Here is a 22133-nt window from a genome sequence, read left to right on the forward strand (position 1 = left end):
GCACACCATGGAAGATGTAGTCTGACCAGGAAGCCTGGCTCACAGAAGAGAATGGGGGCATGAAGCACCTGAATGACAATTCCAAAGAGTCCTTGTTGCAGTATTTCCAAAACAGAATACTTTGGATTTTGGCTAAGTTTTCAGTACTTGAATTTCTTCTGAAAAAAAAAATCAGAATTTTCCAACAATATAACCCAAATTTTTGACTATCTCAATTAGATATGAATAAAATGGTGACACTTTTAAACAGTAACTTTTACCACTATAACTACACCAGCATCATTTTTGTTTCTTTAGGTGATGAGTGCCCTCTGCTCCTATTGATTTCAGTGTCTTGCAGGACTGGAAGCTTTCTTTTACAGCGCTTTGTCTATTTTTTATTTCAAGACCTACAGTACCTGTTTTAGGTTTGTTCTTTATTTTCAGACTGAAAACATCTTCCTCTCCACCCCAGTTCTGCAAAGCTATTGACTTTTCACAACATGTTCCCATGAATTCCCAAATACAATATATTGCCACGTTGTCTTACTTGTAAGTATCAAACAGTAACATCAGGGAAATGCATGTTATTGCACTTCTCTAATGGCATGCCAGATGGTGATGCTCTGATTCATACAGGCTGAACACTAGCACTGGTTGGGAATTTTCTACTGAAATGTTTTTGGGGTGTTTTTTAAATGACAAATACAGTTTCTGCAAAATCAAAATTTTCTGTGGGAAAATTTCAATTTTGCAAAAATGTTTCCATTTTCTATCAGGAAAACTGAAATGAAACCTCTTGATTTGTCAAACCAAGTCAAAATGTTACATTTTGGATCACTTTGACATTAAAGCTTTGTGGCAGTTGTAAAGTTCAAGGGCCTCATTCCCCAATTCTTCTCTCTCTTCTTGGATGGACAACATTTCCTATGATGCACCATAGTTCCCCCAACTGGTTCAACTGACAATGCAGTATGTTGTATGAGTCACATGAGCAGTGTGCACCAGGGGAGATGTAGTCCAGCCAGAGGAGAATGGGGGCATGAGGTTTCAGAACTATATCTTCCCTAAGGCACTGCAGGAGGCTCAAAGAGACACACATTAATGGCAAACCAAACCAAAATTAACTGTTTTGATTCCATTGAACAACCTGGAATGAAACTCTATGATTTGGAATGTTGAAATGTTTCTTTACAGTTGGATGCAGAATTTCCTGACATTTCTGAACCAAATTGATTCTGAGCTTTCTATTCTGTGAAACATTTTGATATGTTGTCCCACTCGGGGATTTAGACAAATTTAAAAATATGAGACTTTCCTTTGGGACAAAAGTTTTGCTTTCAAACCGGCTCTACACACCTTGAGTATCTGTTCTCCTTCCATGCTCCCACAGTACCTGCCAAAGCCTGTTCATTGCATAGTGTACTAGGATACACAGTCATTTAAAACACATATTTTTAACACTGAGGGTGATTAACTATTGGAATAAACCACCAAGGGAAGTGGTAGATTCCACCACCAATGGGAGCTGTGAGGACAGTGCTGGGGGCGGGGGCAGCGCTGCCTCCCCCCTGCCAGGGGCGCACAGAGACTTGTCAGCAGTCAGACGCTTCTGGGAGCGGCGTGGGGCCAGGGTAGGCCGGCAGCCTGCTGAGCCCTGCTGCACCGCCGGCTGGGAGCTGCCTGTGGTAAGCGCTTCCTGGCCAGAGCCTGCACCTTGCACCCCCCACACACTCTAACCTCCTGCCCCAGGTGAGAATCCTGTCCTGCACCCAAACTCCCTCCCAGAAACCACAAACCCTCCTGCACTCCAATCCCCTGCCCCAGCCCAGAGCCCCCTCCTGTTTATATTCAAATTCAAACAGCAGAAGTCGCATTAAAAGTATTAGTGAGTAGTAATAACTTTAATATGTTTAATTATTATTAGCTGATAAATTCTAACTCTACAAGTAGCTTTGGGTGTGATGTGGATCTCGAAATATTTTGGTCAAAGACAAAACCAAAAAAATGGCTCCTCTTCTTTGAAAGGTTGCCGACCCCTGGACTAGATGATTGACTAGTTCTTTTTTTACTTTAAAATCTATGAACACAGGTGTGCTTTCGACACCCATAGCACACCATAAACTTGCCCACCTCTACTACAGTGCATCTTAAAAATTTTTGGATGCACAACTAAATTAAAAAAAAAAAATCATGGCAGCCATGCTTATTGTCATATCATTACATTTACTACGGGGCTAAGACTAATTATACTGCAATGATATGCAACAGACAGCACAACAGGATTTCCAAGTCAGGGGACCTTTGGACTTAAAACCCTTTAGCCAGTCAGCTGAAGGAATCGATCATTTTGTCGTGCCCAATTAATAATGAGGGGCCAGGGCTGGGACAATTGGGGCAGAAGTGGGGGCGAACAGGATCCTGCCTGGGCAGTGGCACCCACCTCTTGGAGCCCAGTCCAGAAGCCAGTCACTGCTCTCTGTCAGGTGTCAGCAGCTGAGCAGAGAGCAGCTCCTCCGGGTGGCTCCAGCCATTGCTGCTGCTCTTCCCACCCCCCCAGTGGAGGAGGCAAGTTACTGCAGACAACCAGACTTTTAGCCAAGTTCCCTTTTTGACCAGATGTTCTGGCTGAAAACTGGACACCTGGCAACCCTAAATAAATTGCTAAAGAATAGTAATCACTATTTATATTATGGTAGCACCTAGAGTCCCTAACTGAGACTGGAACCCATTGTGCTAGGTGCTGTACAAATATATAGTATGAGATTATCCATGCCCTGAAGAGCTTACAATCAAAACAGACAAGATAGATAAAGAATGGGAGGGAAACAGAGGCCCAGAGAAGTGAAGTGACTAGCCCAAGGTCAGTGGTAGAAACCAGGTCTCCAGAGTCCTATTCCACTGTCCTACCATTAGCCCACACTGTCTCTCTGATATAATGTTATCACACTTGATTTCGAGTGTGATTCTTCCTAATATCATTTCTGGCAATTGCTTTAAATGTAGGGCCCATTTCTCCTCCCACTGAAATCTCCCCAATTTCCACAACGCAGAATCCAATCCTAAATATATTCTTTAAAAACTTCTTATATGACAAGGAAAGGGAAGGAATGGAAGAGTTTGGTGTGAGGAAGGAGAATGAAATTTTATTTTAGAGCTCCCACAAAGGGTGAGAGAGCACCTTGCATTAGTCCACTGGTTTTCTCAATCACTCACCACTCTGACTAATACCTCCAGAGAGGCTGTGTAAGTTTTAATAATACAGTTCTGTCACTTGCAGAAGGCAGTTCGTTAGTAAATAGCTGTAATTTTGGGGAGGGGCTGAAAGGTACCATAATTCTCCAAATACCATGCAAGATTAACAGTGCAGCTGTTTTGTTAGCAGCAGCCTAGGTATGATAACAACAATGTCGGGAGACAGCAGCAATGGTATGGGACTGTCATGCAGTGACACTGCCCAATGCCAAGTCAAACTTACAGTGAAAAAGAAAAAATAATTGGGGTTTATGGGGTTTAGAATGGAAGAGCAGAGCTGAGAGTAATAATCATAAGTGATCCAAAAGCTATAAATCTCTCTATGGCTTTGATCACTTTAAATAATCCATGGGTATTTTTATAGCTAGAAAGGTATCTGATTTTTAACTATTGCAAAACTAAACATTACTTAAGACATGGATGGCTCATTCCCTCTCTTGCACCTATTAGCCCCAGTGAAGTGTATTCAGTGATTAATAATCCATCAGCCAGGCTGCAAACATTTTTTTTTCTTATCATGTTTCTCTGGGCAGAAATGTGACTGGCCCAGTTTCCAGGCTGCTGTCGCATTCTTTCATGTAAATAAAAACAAAATATCACTGGGACTCAGGAGACCTGGGGCCTATACCTGGCTCTGCCACTAGCCTACTGCATGACCGTGCACAAGTCACTTTGCCTCCCTATGCCTCAAGTTCCCCATGTGTAAAATGGGGATAATGATACCTTCCTTTGTAAAGTACTTAGTGGTTTTCATTAGTAGACCTCAATCTAACTGCTGGTATTATTATTATTTAGAAACACTATTTTTAGCTGAATCATTGCAAAGAAATCCTTAAACCTGTGAATTGAGTGAGTGCAGCAAGGTCTATCTATCGCAGAGCTGTTGTTTCAAAACTATCTATAGCTAGATAGATATATAGAAGTTTTGAAACAACAGCTCTGGGGTTTGAGCTGCTCCATTCATCTCAATAGGTTGTTAACCCTGAAACTTAAAGATAACATTGGAAATGTCAAGTTTGTTAACTATTTCACTGCTGAGCACTTTAGCAGAAAAATCCAACAAATGTATTTATCCTACAATCCCAAGATGCGTCCCATGCCTTTTTGTTGCCCAAAGCCCCAGATGTCTCTTACCAAAATCTCCAGCTTGCACCCTGCCAATTTCAGGAAGGCATTCATGAATTGCAAATACAAAAATCTGTGCTACGCTGAAAACAGAAAAGGTAAGGGACAATAGATGTTATATAATATCAAAATCCTGAATTAATTGTAGTCTTCCTTTGCATATTTAAATTAAGAAAAAAAATCTCTTTTTTAATGTTCCTGGAGTTGCTGCATTAATGTGCTATAAAAACCGAGAACCCTTGCTTGGAATTTACGCCTAATTTGGCATGGAGCACAAGGTCACACCTATAGAGATCACTTGAAAGTAGACTTAGGCTCAAAAGAGAGATAGGTGTATAGATGTATTTTAGCAGTATTATGTGTGTTCAGTTAGAACTCTGGCTCAATCCTATACAGCAAAAGCAATTGTCCAAGTAATAAAATTCGCTTCAAGATTTTTCTTTGTGGCGTGTGTAGATTTGGAAAAAGAGCTGGGCTTTCTTAAAGATTTGGGGTTTTAGAAATGCAGCTGGAGGAGTCAGGTGAAGCAGTAGACCCCAAGGAGCTAAGAAAGTCCATAGAACACAAGGCTGTTGAATGTTTATCTAGTAAAAGACAAATAGGAGTAGCCAAGAAGAATATCAACCTGCATACAAGAGGTGATTGCAAGCTTTATCTTCTTGTTCTGATTGGTTTCTTTGGGGAATGTCAATGTCAGCTAGGGCTATTCTTGAAACGTTTATAGATAAAATACACGTTATCTGGCTGAAGTGATATTTCTGCACTCGACTGTTTTCCTTTGTCTGGAGAGTTACCCAAGAAATGTCACCATGTCAGTTTCTACACTATGTGACTGAAATAAATCACTGTGTACTCCAGCGTCTCTCTTTCAGTAGTACATGGAGTCCTTTTATAAAGCTCCCGAAAACACAATGTACTTTAATTCAGCAGTAAACAGGTTGTTTTTTTTTAAAGGGGGCTTTTGAATTTGGGTGCCTCCGTTTCTGCCCCTGCTAATTGGTGGGAAGCACTAAGACATTTTGCATTATACTATCACACTGGGAATACAGAGGGTACTACAGTCTCAGGTATTAGCAGGAGCTCACTAAAAATGTTCTACCTCTGACTCCTCTGACAGCGCAGAGACTGTTGCTCTCTCTTGATATTGCTCCAAAACCAACCACTTTCAGAAAACTGTCGGCCTTGGAATGTGATTACAAGTGCAGAGTTCTAATCTCTCTGCACATGTCAGATGACATCATGTTATCCTCTAAAATAATTGGGGAGGCAGATTCTGACACCCTCGCCCAAACAGAACAGGACCTTGCTCCACAAGCAGCCCCATTGATTTCACTGGGAATGTGCCCAGCAGAAGGCAATACTCAACATGAGTGAGGATATCAGAATATAGCCCTGATTTTGGGAGCAGTACTTAGGAATACAGAAAAAGAAAGTTATGGAAATTATCCCAAGTTCGGGAGATTCACAGCATTAGTTCAATAGCTTTCGACTCCGGAAATAATTTTATACTTAGTAAAATACAGCAGATAGAAGAACTCTAACCAGAATGTTATATAAATCTATTATTTCCATTCAGTTTAATTAAATGCCTGTCTAGCATCATTGAGAATAGCTGGAGAAGTACATTTTCTGGCAGTATGTATTATATTAAATATTTTGGGTCGTATCTCATATAGACTTATGTTTCAGCTATGTGGGTTTTTAATGATCTTCTCTAGGATATGTTAAATATTAGTAGTCTGCACCTCTTGTATGCACACAAATCTCAGTTCGCATGAGAAGAGCATAAGCCAAAAAATAAACAGACCAGAAGGATCCAAAACCAAAATATAGTCACTACAAGCAGGAAGTTTAAATAATGATAGGACTTTTTCCTAAACAGGTTAAGTGTCCTGGCTACCAACTCCTCCCCATTGAAGGCAATGCTGTATGGTACAGTGACAGTAAGTCTAATGTTGCCCTCGAATCTTTAAGGGAGTGGAGTGAGAAGTCCATGTCAGCACTGAAGAGCTTGGGCCCTGTACCTCTGTACTTCCCTTGGGAGTCTAGGAGACTGGAGCCAAGATGCTTGTCACATAACTACTGCAGTGGTCAAGGACCTTTTGATGCCAAGCGGTGTCAGATGGTACTGAGGTGGGCACTTCCCTGTATTGCCTAGCAGAAGACTTCCCAGACTGAGGCTTCTTAGGCATGGCAGATACCTCAGTATGGGTTTCAGCCAGAGCCTTAGCGGTGCCCTTTGTGGGACAAGAGGTCTCCCGGGAGCCAGATTTATGGGGTGACCCACCCTTTTCTTAGACTCCCTGGAAGGAGAAAAAGACTTCTTTTTCTTCGACATCCTTGTCTCCAGAACTGCTGCTGGGGGTCCAGCAATCGCCGGAGCAGCCTGAGATGTTGAGGCCAATGTAGGGAAGGAGGGAAGTGGATCCTGCTGGAGTAGGGAGGAGGGAAGTGGATCCTGCTGGAGTAGGGAGTGTTCCATTAAGAGGAACTTCAACCTAGTCTCTCTGTCCTTTGAAACCTGCTTTGAAACCTCATGCAGACCTTACACTGACAGGATGTGGGTGTCTCAGAGATACCATAAACAGCTAGAGTGCCCTTTGCTCTGGGGAAAAGGCCTGTGGCAGGGTTGGAACTCTGGGGTTTTCAGCATAACCCAGGGAAGTGCCGAAGCAGTAAATAAAAAGTCCAGATGATGGGGAGCGAGGACCCTCCATGTCAAAGCACAAATGTGCTGAAAATGAGAAAAAAAAACAGCTCATGAAATAAAAACTTAAGAAAATAAAAAAATTAATGGTTTGCTATAAGTGAGAAAAGGCAGGATGCTGAGAACAGCGGATGCCAAAAGTGCTCCATCTGAATCCACAGGCAGCTGAGAAGGCACTGAGTGATGGCAGGTCCGCACCTCCTTAAGTGCCTTCACATGGGAGCATGTGGTGCTGCTCTGTGCAGGTGTGTACTGCTTTTACAAGTCTCTGGTCAAAAGTGCCTGGGCCCATACATATCCTACAGTGTTGCACCCACAGGGACATGTACTCGAAGAAGAACTATCTGTATCTGTTTGTTATAAAGTGTTGATAGGCTGGCAAAATAACTGCCAGTTGGTATGAGATGCTGAACCAATGACTTTCCTGAATTCTGCAGTAAATTTTAATGTAGTTGATTGCATAATCTCTAAACTGATATAATTTAGATTTGCATGGAATTATCGTGCTAACCCCTGGATCATCACTGTAAATAAGTGCTGACAAGTTAAACGCCACACATAGATGCAACACATTCCCCACCATTGCCCGATGATAAATCAGCTGGGGTGGCAGAAATCTTTGCTTTGGAGAAGGGGAGATGGAAAGGTTGAAGTAAGGGAAAGTAGGGAAGGAACCTGGCTGGGTAGGATGAAACAAGGGAGGCAGAGAACAAGAGGAGAATGGTAGAGGAGACAAAACTCAAGACAAGGACTGAGCATCAAGAGAGAGAGAGATGGGTAGTAACAATGGAAGGAAAGAGATGGGGCAGAGAGAAAAAAAAAGAAAAGAAAAAGAAAGAAATGGACAAGAAAAAGACTTCTAGGTAAGGACCTTGTCTTATAGATGTTTTTGTATTACAGTGCTCCAAACAGAGCGTTACATTGGGTGCTGTAAAAACATATAAGATGACCCAACCCCTACCTGAAAGAGGCTACAAGCTACATTTAAGACAGAAAATGGGCTTGATATTTATCTGGAAAATGCCCAGTACAATTCGGAAAGAAAAGGTGCATGAGGTAATATCTTTTATTAGACCAACTTCTGTCGGAGAGAGAGACAAGCTTTCGAGCTACACAGAGCTCTATAATTTGGAGAAAAATGAGACTGGATATAAAAGGACAGACCAACCCGTGGAAGGAGAAGAAAGAGGAGGAATGAGGAAAAACACAAAGGGAGGGTTAAAAATAGACCTGGTTGAAAAATTTTCTATTGAAAACATTTTTCAATGGAAAATTACCTTTTTTCCCCCAAACACACTTTTTGTGGGAAATTTTTATTTTTTACCAGTTTTTCAGTGACAAAACAAACCGTGAAAATATAAGTGAGTGCATTTTTTTCATTCCCGCCCCCCTTTTCCCTCACTTTCCTCCTTTTCCCCCCAACTGTAAAAGGGAGGAAAAGGGACAGAAAGACAGGAAAAACAAACAGACCAAAACCATTTGGTGGGGTGTCAAAAAGGCGGAGGGAAATAGAGGGGAATTTTAAAAAACAATTTTTTTCAGAATTTCTGGCAAAAAATTTCCATCCCTAGAAAGAAGAGAGAGAGAGAGAGAGAGAGCTCAGTCTTCTCCCCAGCAAAGGGTATGCAACAGGTACGATGAGAGATTTGCAAGCTGGTTCCTTAAACGTTGCTTTCTCCTGGAACAAGCTCTTGCTCACTCTGCAGACAAGAATAGCACTTGGTTTGGGGATTTGATTTTATTTTTTGCCCAGTAATAGCTAACAATTCTCCTAATACTGTGTCTGCACTTTATTAACATCGGGCTGTAATTCTAATAACTACTCTGCAGCAGAGAGTCATTTCCTCTAGTGAATTATATATTAAATGTTTCTACTTCCATACAAGATGCCAGTGTGCTTATAGACAAGGAGTAATTCTACAGACAATTGCCAGATTGATATAGCTTTTAGGGGGTATCAATAATGAGGACGGAATGGATTGTGTTGGGACTATACCATTTAGAGTCTGAAAGATTTAAAAAAGCTGTACGGGATCATTATAGGAAAAAGAAATGCAAATCTCAGCTGAAAGCAACATATTTGAAAACAAGAGGTCACCAGGGGAAGTTAACACGTGGCTCTGGCTTGACAGTATTTATTTCCAACTTGAAGGTAGGGTAAAAGTCAACAAAGGGCCTGGGTTGTCATTTTGTTCTGTGTTCATACAGCGCCCAGCACAACGGGGTCCTGATCCAGGAGTGGGGCTCCTAGGTGCTACTGCAATGCAAATAACAGACAATAATCTCAGTGTGAATCATGAACTGACTAGACTGAAGTCAAAGGAGTTACTCTGTATTCACACAGAATTAGGACCAAACCTGGGCCCAAAAAACAAAGCATTTTAATATGAAATGGCGGCATTTTTTAGAGAAGGCGATTCAGAGGCTAGTCACGCTCTGCATTGTGGGCAGGGAGATGGATAACTGGTGACTTTCAGCCGAACTAGAGTTTTAATGACTCCTACATACATTGCACACATTCTTGCCGCTTTGAAAATGTCTGCATTTAAACAAGCTGAAAGGACTGGCATTTTGGTAAGTGATATTTTTGGATACTCTAAATCGAACCATCGTGACATGGAACCGACTATCAGGAACGTAACTGTATTGTCGTTTGTAGGCCCCTACACCAGAAATGCTGCCATTGCCTAAGTAGCCTGCTTACCCACAGGGAGTCCCAGATTCCACCCTTCCCCATTGTTGCAACATAAGACAGTCAGGCTCATAAGAAAAACATCTGGAGGATGAGATCTGATCTCAGCTAGCCACAGAAGAAAAGGAAAGCGTGGGGAGGTGTATAGACTGAAATGCTTCTTGCCAGCTGATAGCTCCATTCATGCTGAAAGGGTTGATAGGAAACTATAAGGTTGAAGATTTCCCTTCTCAAATAGCAATCATGGGGGAATCTCTGCCACACAGGACAGGCCCTTCTCCACCATGGTTCAAAGAGTGGGGGCTCCCCTACCACCTCTGGTAACTGAGGGCAAGAGACCCCCTCAGTAGGAGTGAACATACAAATGGAAACAGTCGCAACTCAAACCCAGTCCAAGACTCAGTTCTCTTTTTTTGCCTCATGGACACTCACAGGCCCTAGAATTGCAGTAAGCGCTGTGACCAACCCAGCCCCCCTGACAGGGTGAGGGTGGGAAAAGAGGGAGAGGGGTAGAATTAGGAGTTGTGGTTCACAGGAGATAGGAAACTCATTCTCCAAGTGAAGAGTTGCTTCCCCCCGCCCACACCCACCCACACACACCTCATTTTGACCTTTGCACAACCTTTCCTTTATATGTCAGCTTGATGCAAAGGCCTCATACTCTGACCCAGAAAGACACACACCATTTTGTCTTCTTAGTTTTGTTCTTTCTAGGGATCTTCCGAAAGGATATAAAAGCATGGAAGGAAATAGAAGGGTAGGTGACAGAGTGCAGGGAACCAAAAGCTGAGCCAGCACTCTGGTCGCTGCAGTATCAATTAACTCCTCCCAGGGTGAACTGGATGGGATGTAATTACTGGATTAGAATGGATTGAGGGAGGACTAACAAGCAAATTGGTCCATTAACAGGGGAGATATAGGAAGGCACAGGAAGGAAATGCATGGGGAGAGAGAGGCAGGCTAGCAGAACTAGAACCAGGACTGGAAAGAATCTCTGGGTAGAGAGACCTCTCCTCTTGTTGGCAGAGAATTGAGGAGATAGTGCAACCGTAAATAATTATGGTGTATAAATCAGTCAGGTGGTGAAAAGAGCAAAATATGAATAAACTGCACTGGGGTATCTAACAACTGAAGATCTCCAAGTCTGTGTAGACAGTGCAGAAGACAGGAGAAGGATGTCTCCCTGTCACAGACCCCAATCAACAACTTCACTCCTCAGGCACAATGGGACTAAATCTACCACAAGCATAAAGCTTCCTTGTAGAGGAGACTGAGCATTCTCAGGGGGATAGACCAACACTGTGAAATTAGTTCCTGACAGCATCTGAGATGAACCACAAATTCCACCAGCATCTATTTCAGATGCCAGGCACATTTCTTTCATGGTCTCTTCACTAATCAAACCACAGAACATATCACATGTTAAAGAAAATAACAATATTTTCGAACTCAACATCCAATTTTCCCCCTGGCAAAAGGGAGAGAAAAAAGGAAAGAATTGCATATAGCAGATATTAGTCGTGTCACTTACTGCACTTCCAGAAGGCACTCAGATGCCCTGGTGATGGGTGCAGTATTAGAACCAGAGTAAAATATTATATTAAAACTCCCAAATGCTAGAACTTTCATCCCTGTATTGATACTATATTAGATATGATTGAATGCTTTAATATAAATGTTTTGGGTTGTTTTTTTTTCCTTTAAACTCTCCAAAGCTTGCATTAACTAGAAGGTGGAAAATGTATTGACTAATTGTAATGATACACTATAATCATGTTAAATTGGATATCTAGAGTAGAGGGGGGTGCGCCGTGGGGGGTGCGCCAGTGCTGAGCTGTCTGAGTGCCCGTCCCTGGGGCCCCCTGTTGTTGGGAGGCCCTGTGCCAGGGCACCCTGTATTCACTTGTAAATCTGCCCCTGAGCCACACCGCCCGGCCGGAGCCAGACACACCACCGGCACGGTGAGCTGAGGCTGCGGAGGAGGGGGACAGCAGGGGATGGGCTGGGGCCGGCCGGGAGCTCAGGGGCCAGGCAGGAAGGCCCTGTGGCCCAGATGTGGCCCACGGCCCGTAGTTTGCCCACCTCTGGTTTATACTAATGCTGCAGTTATTTCTGTTGTTTGACCACTGTTTGATATGCAAACAGAGTCAGGGATGGTCCCTGAAAGGAGAAGGTTACAATTTAAATTGACAAATCAGACAAAGAGAAGGAGAAAGGAAGAATTATTATCCCCATTTGACAGTTGCAGGTGCAGAGAGATGAAGTGATGCATAAAGTCTGTAGCAGAGCTGAGAATTCAACCCAGTCCTGTGTCTTAACCATGAGGCCACTATTCAACCTTTACAATATGGAGCTTTTTCATGATGCTAGAGATGTGCTAAAAGAATCAAGACATTGGTAAGTACATAATAGTTACATAATTCAACTCAAACTTTAGCAGTCCTAATAGTTTTGCTTTTCTGTGTTGGTTAAAATATGTTGACAGAAAACGCTGAAGTGTTTCCTAGTATGTATCAGGTGAGGTATGACCAGTGGAGATAGGGAAGTATTAATATCATTGTACTAGGCACTGGTAGGACCTCATCTGGAATACTGTGCATAGTTTCTTGAACATGGGTGACCAGAAAACAAATGTAAATTGGAACAGGTCCAGAGATAGGCTAGTAGGATGATCAGGGAGCTGGAGGGCCTGTCTTATGAGAGGGGATGTCCATAAATTACAGAACACAATTTTTTTCCATGGGTGCTCCAGGGTTGTTGCCCCGCAAGAAGCCCAGCAGTAAAGATGTCTGTATATTTCCTAAAGCACAAAACTTATTTTTGTAAAGGAAATTGTTTCTAGATTAAATCTAACAGTGAGCACATCGGTCCAAACGTTTGAAAACTAGGAGCCTAAAGCTAGACTCTTACATCCATATTTAGGCACCTCAGGGTGGGATGCGCCGAAGTCACTTAGGCACTTTTAGACATTCCATTCTTAGGCACCTAAATACAGATTTAGGAAAGCACTACGCATATTCTTAATTCCCACTGACTTCAATGGGACACAAGCACATTCTTAAAGTTAAGCATGTTCTTAAGTAATTCCTGTATCGGGTCCCTAGTTTTGGAGGAGTACTATGATGCACTGACGGGTTAGGCCAGAGCTAGGTTTGGGTACTGGAAAATGAATGTGTGTCTGACTTTCAACTGATTTGCTTTGAAAACATTCAAAATTTTACTTGATGCATTTGGAATATATTTAGCAAGCTGAAAGGATGACCTGATCAGATCAATGATGAGCAAGCAGTAAATCAGCAAATCAATCAATGGTACCAGCAGAAGTCCCTTCTATAATGAGGCTTATGGAGAATTCTGTTTAGTGATTTATATCCCAATAACAAATTGTGACAAAAGTATGGAGTCAAGACCCAGGATTTGATATATAAAGACCTAAGAGTGTTTCTCATACCTATGTTTAAGTTTGGAAGAAATGATTGAGTGCATGACCCTAATCCATAGAGGCTTTTTGCTTTCAGAGCTCTGAATCATTTGTCCTTCAGGGATATTACATTTTATTTGTTAAAGTTTGCTAGTGAGAGAATGAAAGACCCAATTTATTTTCACATTTTCAAGCTCATATTTAACTTTTCAGAACAGCATACAGTCTATTACATGGAATTTATTTCAATTGCAATCAGAATTTACACAGTAGACAGACCTCATTTCATGTTGCATTATGCATTTGTTTTAACGCAAACAGGAATGTGCAAAGAGAGTATTTTCATAAATGTAAATTAGTGTCTTCCTAAAAAAAATGTCCTAAAATGCTTATTTTCTCCCAAACTTTGGCAATATTAATTCCTATAGCTATAATCAATTGAAGATTAAGAACAGAACTGACTTCTTTACTGTTGCATTACTGATCAGATAAAATAGTTTTTAATCAAGTAGTCAAAACTATTCTGTGTAAGCAATACATCCGGCAGAAGGAGCATTTTGCAATGTTTTTTTTTCTTTGATGACAACTTGTAGTCCCCTAAACCTATATAGTGGGTTGTCCTCACTTAGGATCCTTAGAACTGCTGCATCTTTTTTTTTCTCTACATTAAGGACCAAATCCTTGCTCCACTGAAGTCAATGGGAATTTTGCCATTGACTTCAAGAAGGCAATGATTTCGCCTGATGTATTTTATCATTCATCCTCCATTCTACTCATACAGAATTTCTCTAGTTATCACAAATAGCTAGAGGGCTCATTTGTGAGTTAGCAAGTGAACAGACAAACTGAACACCCACACAGGGATCTAGGACACTGCAACACAGCCTGCTTAGTTGATTTATTTTAAGTATAGAGTAGTATATATGGTAGTATCAAGACCCCTCGATAGTAGTCTACCATTAACCTGTTGCTAAGCAATGGGGGGCTGGTTATCTTCAGGTCCCTATTGTGCTACCAAGTCATACCGGTCCCAAAGAGCTTACAGTATGAGATGGAGTAGACCAAGAACCAGATTGTGTTTTGCGGTGCTCCACTCACCAGCTAGTGTATCAAATAAACCTGCCAAACGGAGCAGCAATTCAGTCCCTTTTTTCAGGGATGGGTTTATTCCTCAAAACCAAAGCAGTCCAATATTAAACAGATAAACCCTGGTCCTGTTTTCCCATGACCCAGGGATATGGCTACACTGCAAGTAACAACCTGTGGCTATTCCATACAAGTGACTCAGACTCATGGGGCTCAGGCTAAGGGGCTGTTTAATTGCAGTATAGACATTTGGGCTCAGGCTGGAGCCCAACATCTAAACCACAATTAAACAGCCCCTTAGCCCAAGCCCCGCAAGCCTGAGTTAACTGGCACAGGCCAGTTGTGGATGTCTAATCGCAGTGTAGACATGCCCTAGCTGAGCTGCTTGTTGGCCTTTTAGCTGAGGGCCTGCAGGGATATCACCTAATCCCTGGCATCAAATCCATCACCTGGGAGGCAGCTAGTGAGTCACAGGTGAGGCTAAACCTAGTTCTTTTAAAGGGCTACCCCACCCTGTGACACATCTGAGAGTCACAATCTGCTTCCTGGTTCCCCAGGAGCTCTGGGAAGGGTAGAGGATGAAGTATTCTATGACAACCCTTTAGCTGATGTAGATTGTTTCTCCTCCTTCACTGCCTCTGGGAGGCTGGTCAGGGTATTGGGGAATTGGTTGGAATCGAGGCTCTGCCGTTCCCCACTCACATATGCCTGGAGGCTGATCTCCTCACTGTACTTCTACCTGCAACATGGGTAGTCGGTACAGAAGAGTAAGAGGGTAAGTTACAGTCTCACCCTAGGCAGACGAGCCAGACAAAGGGTGGAGGGGAACCAGAGTCAGAGAGAAGTGGCCCTGCCCAAAATCACACAGGAGATCAGTAGCAGGGCTGCCAACAGATCCCATGTCTCCTGACACCCAGACCAGAGCCCCATCACTAGACCACACTAGAATGACTGTGTTGCACACTAGAGATATGAGACTTTGTGAGGTTCTGCAGTAGCAGTGAAATGCACCCCTGATTTGGGTATAACACTCCTATTCAAATCACACCATGCTGTCTATTGGCCACTTCATTTCTCTTCACCGTCTACTGGTTCCAGTCTCTCCTCACCTCTCATCATCTGGGATTCATTCAGAAGCCCTTATTGCATCCTAGTACCTTACCGCCCTCAGACACTATTATGTCCTATGTCCCTCGCGCCTCTGTGCACTCAACAGCAACTTCTGTCACCTCAAACTCCTCACCAGATTTTTCTCCTATGTCCTCAGTAATTCCTTCACTCCACTCCCTGGAGTCACGCTACATTTCCAGCTATCCAGAATCCTCATTCCAATCCGACCTTTCCGAGTCTCTCATGATATCCTACCTGTCTCTCTCTTTGCATTATGCCATCCTTAGACATAAACTTACACAGCGCTTGGAGACACCTCTAGCAAGCATCAGCAAGCCATCCTTGCTCCTGATTCCCCCAAAAGCATGACACTGACAGTCTGCTGCTACTGTACAAAGAACTAAGACCAAAGGAACTGCCTACCTTGCACTCTTGTCCTCTGACTAGCAAAGCACGTGCATATGTTGCAGAGAAGATTCAATTAATTGAGAATGAAGTCCATGACGTCTGTCCTCTGTTTGAAAAGACTCGCTGTGTGTGCCCGTTTGCACAACTGCCAAGTCAGAAATGCGATGAGCCAAAGCCACAAGGAAAGCACTAAACAAGCTATCACTTGTGGCTTTCACATACCACTCTTATTGCAATAATACCATTTACAGCTACGGTATAATCAGTGACCGCACACAACTGTCAAGTCTCGTGGCATTTAGTGAAGGTATAAAACAGAAATGGGGAATCTAACTGTTAGGCTCTTAACTGAAGTCTTGTCCTACCTTCTGCTTAGCCTGCACAGCTCTTACAAAGGCTGTCTTTCAATATTGTTGTGTATTTTTGTCAAACAATGTGTCCTTTTGGTCAAACCAACATAATGCAGTGGGAGTAATTTGGGCCCCATACTCCTAGACATTTTTGTGGCAGCTGCATTTCATGGCTTATTGCAGCACACCTGCAGAATGACTGCAGTCCATGGGGTGCAGTGCTGAAAAACACCACAACATAGAGAGGAGATTTATGGCTAGTCTAGAACAGCTTAATTAAGGGGGTGTTGGTATTCAGCATGCACATTAGGTCGGATGTAATCTGGCATGAAATGGTGAATGCTGTCATTCATAGTACAAAGAAGTTATTATTGTGACCTCTTAATGTGGTGTTTGCTTTCATGTTATCACAAACGTGGTATTACACTGCTATGCAAAGCCGTTCTGGAAAAGCAACTCAACTTTACAAAATTCACCCATCCAACTGAATGCTTCAGTGCATCTGCAAACACAAATTAAAACCAGAGTCAAAGCATCCATTTATGTTTCCAAGGTGAAATGCGGTGCTTGCACCCCGTGCAGTTCCAGATGCTTTGGTAACAAGGCAATTGCATTCAGTGGATTGTAAGTCAGTACAGAATTTGCCACCCACCACTTCAATGACTCTGTTTCCTAGGTCCAATTTTCAAGGATGGAAATGTTGAGTTTTTCTGTGTACACTCCTGAAATATGTAATGCACTCTGTACATGGGTGGAATGATCCCTGGGAGGGATAGCTCAGTGGTTTGAGCATTGGCCTGCTAAACCCAGGGTTGTGAGTTCAATCCTTGAGGGGGCCACTTAGGGATCTGGGGCAAAAATTGGTCCTGCTAGTGAAGGCAGGGGGCTGGACTTGATGACCTTTCAAGGTCCCTTCCAGTTCTAGGAGATTGGTATATCTCCAATTATTACTATTACTAGATCCTCCCCTCCACTTCTTCAAGCAGAGAGGACTCGGATTTGGAGGAGGAGGAGCATCTTCCTCCTTCTCCCAGACTCTCAGAACCCTCTCTGTGGAGATTAGGCCCCATCGGGTTTTAGAGAGTGGGACCAGGGGCATTCCCTCATTCCCTCCAGAAGAAAAATTAACCCCTGCTCTGTGCCTGGAGTTCACTCACAAAGAGGGGAGATGGGCACCTGGCCACCTGACCAATGGGAACACTGAGGAGCAGCAAAGTGGGTGTGGACTGGAGGTGCCCCACCCTGAGAACCTCAGTGATCCGTTGGTTTGGGAGGCCACTCTTCCAGCCTCTTTCAAAGACTCTCTAGCCCTCCCCGATAGCAGACCGATCTTTCTGGCCTCATTCCCCTCTCCCAACGGACCCTTCAGTGGAGGATGCATTTTGGCCCTTTATGTCTCCTTTAAAACAATGTTTGCATTTTATTAAAAGTGCCACCAGAGATCACTGCAGCTAGGACACAATCATCTGATAATTGCCAAAGGCTGAAAGATGCTATTCAAATTCTGGAGAAATTTGGACCTTCCACAGCAGAATAAATACTCTGCTTACCACAGCTTTGCAAACTGATTAAAAAAAACAACAACAAATTGTTCCAAAGGTGAGCATGACTTTTGGACTAATGGCCAGCCTAGGAGAAACAAAGATCCACCTCCAGCCCTGGTGTAAACAAGTCCAATGCCCATTGAATTTAGTAGGGGCTTCACCTGCTTACACCAGGATGCTTTGGCTCAAAGTGTTCTGCCTGAGAAGCCAATGGAAAGTCTCCACTGTCCCCTTACAGTATGGAGAAAGTAATCAGAGAACTTAGCTTTAGGGAGAAGGAGGTGACCACAGAATGGAGCGAACTACATGACCCTATGGCTACAGGGGAAGTAACTTCTTTGTCCTACCAGGAGAGCAGGTTTTTAGCCTTTGAAGAAATGCTTTGTTGTTAGCCATGTGTAGTACTTCTCTGAGAGAAGCTGTACCAGATAACAGAGAGTTATATTCTCTATATTTGAAGGAAATTTTGGAAGCAGAGCATCTTTCTGGAAACCAGGCATTGGTGTGTGGGCTGCGATTTCTGGAAGAGAGAACTGCCCTTCATGCTGTTCCAGTACTAGTGTAAATAAACCAAATTACACTAAGGCCTGGTCTACACTAAGGGGGGGGGTCGAACTAGGGTACGCAAATTCAGCTACGCGAATAGCGTAGCTGAACTCGAAGTACCCTAGTTCGACTGACTTACCCGTCCAGACGTGGCGGGGTTGAACTCCGCGGCTCCAAGGTCGACTCCGCCACCGCCGTTCGCAGTGGTGGAGTTCCAGAGTCGACCGGAGCGCGCGGGGAGTTCGAACTATCGCGTCTTGATTAGACGCGATAGTTCGAACTCCAAGAAGTCGAACTCACCGCGTCGACCCGGACGGTGAGTATAGACCTACCCTTAGAATACACCCAGATTCCACATCACCAATTTCTCCTCCACTGGAAAGTCATCTTGCAAGGACCCAGAATTCTGCTACCACTTGGCAGAGGGGTACAACTGATGTTAGTAGTGGCATTCTGCTGTTGGAAGAAGAGGCCACACTATGTTCATATAGGGACCAATCCTGCTTAGCACCCTCATCATCCACTCACTCCCAAGTTGAGGGTGCTCACCCCTTTGCAAAAGTGGGGCTATATTTAGAGAGAGAAAGATGTTCTATCACTACAAATAAACAGACATAAAATTCTTCATTCTTGTTAAATTCAAAGTTATAGATAAATTTTTCTGCCTTACTCGAATGCAAAATGAAAGGTCAGCATAAAAACTGCTTGCAGGGACAATTTTTGAAAACCGTGCACCCACATAAATCAGTACATTCAATGGCGCTTAAGCACTACAAGAAACAATGGCCTCATACTCATTGCCTTACACCTTGCTCAGACATTTACATGTCGGTTCGGAGATTGCTTTCTCTTCACTTTGCCCAGACCCAAGTAACTGCACAAAGCACAAGGCGGTGAAGAAGCAAAGCCCAACAGTATTAAAAGAATAAACTATTAACTAGATTTTTTTTTCAAATCGAACGCAGCCTTAGGTAACAGATCATAATAGAGAGGGGAATTCAACATATAATTATTCGATGTGGTACACACATAGTAGACTTGGGGGGGGATTATTAAAGGAAATGCAGCCGACTAGAGTTCATTTCCCATGTAGCATTCCCTCTCCCCTGGGATTCCATCCGATTGTGTTACTCAGAACTCCAGAGTCTGTGTAACAATAACAGAGTCATCAGGGGTTTCATCCCAGTTGATTATTTTCATAGAAAAAGTTCTCTGGCACCTGTCTGGAATCGCTATCATTGTCAGTCGTTTGCTGCCATCTGACTGGCCTGACCCCACTCACTGTTCCAAGTTATATGTGATGTACTATGGTTCTCATAAAAGGCCTGATCCTTCAAGATGTTCAGTACCTTTGGCTCCCACTACAGCCACTGGGAGGCGAGAAAGCTCAGCACATTATAAGAGGAAATCAGTAACTCCCAAAATCATGCCCTATATCCCCAGCTTCCCCTTTTCTTCCCGTAGCAAACCAGCCGGGCTACAGCTCCAAAAAGGACTAAGACAGAACCCACATCACTGGTGGCTGACTTTTGTATGAAGTGAGCTCCCCTCCAAAAGTAAAAATGTGACTTTTGATTCTTTAGACTCTATATAATTTGCAGCAATGTTAATTGATTTCTGTACAGTATTTGGTTCAGATGCACAATAGAGATTTTCCTGATCTTTCAGTAAGAATAGAGTGGAATTTGTATTTTAAAGGAAATTTAGTGTAATGGGTTTCCACTGACTGGACTGCAGGCGGATGTGATGAGAGAGAGACTGGGGGAATGGGAAATAGGGCTCAGCTCAGTAGCCTGAATGAAAAATAATTGTTGCCCTACCCTCCAAATCCATAAATATTTGATTTTCATTGGAACATCTTCATTCCCCCAAATCAATCAAGTCCACCCCAGTCCCCAAATAGATCGATTCTCTACCCCATTCATTTCGACCCCTCCGACCTATTTGTAGGGCTCCTCTGCTGTGTGACTCATGAAGTGTGTGGCTCAATTTTCCTAACTTAAAAATGAGGATAATGCTATTGCTTTTCTCGCACCTTTGGTCTGTCTTGTTTGTTTAGACTCTTTGGGGCAGAGGCTGTCAGTTATGGTAGCGTTGTACAGCACCTAGCACAGTACTAGCCTTTAAGTGCTAGCACAATATAAATTTCAAACAACAACTATAATAAAGGGAAGACTCTGGGGGAGACAGGTGCTGCTGTGTAAGGGTGCATTCAAGAACTGTTAATTTACAAGACAACGTTGTCACTCCTTCTTTATGTGGATACCCTTGACACTACAATATTGTTCAGTGTCCTGTCATCCCTAGAGCCAATATACATATTTTCCAAGGCCTTTATTTTTCTTAATACCTTTGTTTCTGCAATGATGTGCCTTTTCAAAGTTGCGCAGGCCAGGTTGAGTGACATGTCTTCTCATAAACTGGAAAAAATATATAACTTTAATACATTTCTGTCGTTTTTCTAAATCCTTTCTGAGTAAATACACCTTGTGAATAAAGATCTGTGTCACACTTATCTTTTTAGGGTGGTGAGAGTTTTCTCTGGCTAGTTTAGATTATTGAATCCTTTAACACCCCAGGAAGAACCACTCTCTCTCTGTCCATGTATTAATTTCTATTAAAGGATAAATTGGCAAATGATGATCTTCTGGATGAACCAGGGAAAAAGTTATTGGCTAATTCCCAGTATGGTAACACACCATATTGCAGACATATTGTCAGATAGAACCATGACCTCTGCACATACAATTCATTGGCCCAATCCTGCCAGCACTTGGGGCACATATCTCGTTGAGTTTATACATTTTCTTACAATAGTGAATTGAGGCCACAGCTGAGATCAGGGTCCCCTTGTGCTAGGCAGTGTATAAACACATAGTAAGAAAGAGCAGCTGCCCCAAAGAATTTGAAGTCTGAGGCTCCAGTCCTGCAACTGATACCATGTAGACAGACTTCTGAGCCTGAATGGACTCCTATTGATTTCCATGCATGTGCTATCAATTGTGCGATAGTAACCTGAACAGACAAGGCAGGCAACCAAACAGAAGCACAGAAGTGAAATGACTTGCTCAAGTGGCACCAGTAATAGAGTTCAGGTCTCCTGGAACCCAGTCCAGCACCCTACTCACTATACAACACTGCCTCCTTAAGCCACACTGGAAAGTGCTTGCTTACAGATCAGGTCCTATAGTCAGGTAGAAGCAATTATAATCTCAACTTCTCCTGCTATTTTATTTCCCAAGAATTTCCCATCAATGTATCTGGGAGTTTAAATACCTAACAAACTCAGTTTGGGTTTGTTCAGCATACCTGATCAGTTAGTATTTTGTTCACATGTCTTTTCTGTCTGGATAGAGCTGCAGGAGACATGTCACTAGTGCTAAAATTGGAGCTGAAGTGACCAATGCACATTTTGTTCAAGTTGATAGACCCAGGGGCGGTAAGCCACGGGGGGCACTCTGCCGGTCGCCGCAAGGGTGGCAGGCAGGTTGCCTTCCGCGGCTTGCCTGCAGAGGGTCTGCTGGTCCTGCAGCTTCGGCGGACCTCCCACAGCCATGCCACTGAATCCGAGGGACCGGGGACCTCCCGCAGGCAAGCCGCCGAAGGCAGCCTGCCTGCGGTGCTTGGGGCGGCAAAATACCTAGAGCCACCCCTGGATAGACCAGTGCTTTTGAACTGCGACACTGTGCCCAACAGGCTGGTACTGTTATGTGGGGATTTTAAATTCTGGCTTTTTGAAATCTTTCATACTAAAGATTATTAATTCTGCACTCAGACACTTCCTCATCAAATACCACATTTCTTTAATACCAAATATGCCACAATTGCTGGCTAATGATGACAAGGTTGAGGAATCCTAATAGGAAATGGTTAACACAACCATCTATATGTTACAGCCTTTCCCGCAACC

The 22133-nt window shown here is 43.2% G+C and overlaps 1 protein-coding gene across 6 annotated transcripts in view; it reads right to left on the minus strand.

The window, feature by feature from the left end:
• The window catches only part of DPP6 (dipeptidyl peptidase like 6), an 828258-nt gene that overhangs the window by 514426 nt on the left and 291699 nt on the right, over positions 1-22133 (minus strand). The window lies entirely within an intron of this gene.

This window comes from Mauremys mutica, chromosome 2 (genome assembly GCF_020497125.1).
Source record: "Mauremys mutica isolate MM-2020 ecotype Southern chromosome 2, ASM2049712v1, whole genome shotgun sequence".
Taxonomy (NCBI): Eukaryota; Metazoa; Chordata; order Testudines; family Geoemydidae; genus Mauremys; species Mauremys mutica.